Source organism: Eurypyga helias, unplaced genomic scaffold, assembly GCF_000690775.1.
Source record: "Eurypyga helias isolate BGI_N326 unplaced genomic scaffold, ASM69077v1 scaffold27681, whole genome shotgun sequence".
NCBI lineage: Eukaryota > Metazoa > Chordata > Aves > Eurypygiformes > Eurypygidae > Eurypyga > Eurypyga helias.
The window spans coordinates 1-1,203 of NW_010233156.1; positions in this window are offsets into that span (position 1 = coordinate 1).

The window sequence follows — 1,203 nt, forward strand, 5'->3', positions numbered from 1 at the left end:
ACCCAAACCATTCTGTGATTTCCTGGGGTTCTCCTGGGGCCACGGAGAGCCACGGTGTGCAGGCTGCTTTCCTAGCACCTACTGTGGGCTAAAAGGGTTTGCAGAAGGGCTGCCAGCTCGTCGGGTTGGCCAAGGGCAGAGGAGACACGAGATAAATTCAGCAAATGCTGCCTATACCACACAATAAAGGGCCTGGGAGAGGCCTGGGCAGCCGTGGCCCCCTTTCTGGTAGCTTTGCTAACTGGGTGACGAGGCATTGGTTCTCTCAGAGAGCAGCTGTGCAGGCTCCCTGGGCCAGGACAAAGGGGTAGCCAGCTGGTGGCACTGGGTAGCCCCACAGGCAGCTGCCAGCCCTGTGCAGAGCCTGGGAGCTGGGAAGTGCCATGTGCGTTGGCCTCAAGCAGGTGATTGGAGCACTCCCACCTGACCCGCTCTTGAGGGATGCTAGGGCTGCTTGCCTCAGCACCCGAAATAGGGGCTGTACCCTGCACATGCACCCCTGTCGTGGGCCAGGGGGCTGGGGCCAGAAGCTTCCGTAGTGGGAGGGGCAGGGAACAGCGTCTGGGCCCATGGTATCCCATGGACACGGGCGTGGCTCCTCTGTGACTTCGCCGTGGAGCTGCCTTCAGGTCGCACCATGCGGTGCTCGCTCCTGCTGCTTGCCCTGCTGCTGGGGGCTGCCTTCTCGCGGCCCCTGCCCCAGAGGTGATGGTGCTTTTCCCCCCTCCTCCTCTTCCTCCTCCCTTACAAAAAAAGTAGCCCAGGGGCTCGTGGGCTGGCCCTTGTGGCACCAAGCCCCTGGGAGCCAGCGGGGCTGGGCGAAGACGAGCAGACCATGGTAGCACTTGTGCCAGCATGGGTGAGGGTCTTGGCTCATTCCCGCCCCTGATTTTCTTCCGCAGGGTCAGCTACTCAGTCCCTGAAGACTTCTCCGCTACCCTGGAGCTTCCAGAGAAGCACTTTGGCCTGGTGGATGGTACAGCACTCTTCCTCACCCCTCCAACCCTCCCCCCTTCCCATGCACCCCTCCAGGTGGGCGGTTATCCCCAGCCCCCTGAGCAGCGCAAGGCTGAGCCCAGTCTCTCTGCTCTACCTGCAGACTACGGCATCAAGCCCAAGCAGCCTCACTTGAGGACCAAGCCGGCCCAGGAGCGACCGGCGGGGCTGCACAGAGCCGGGAAAAGCGCCCGCGGAGACCGTCAC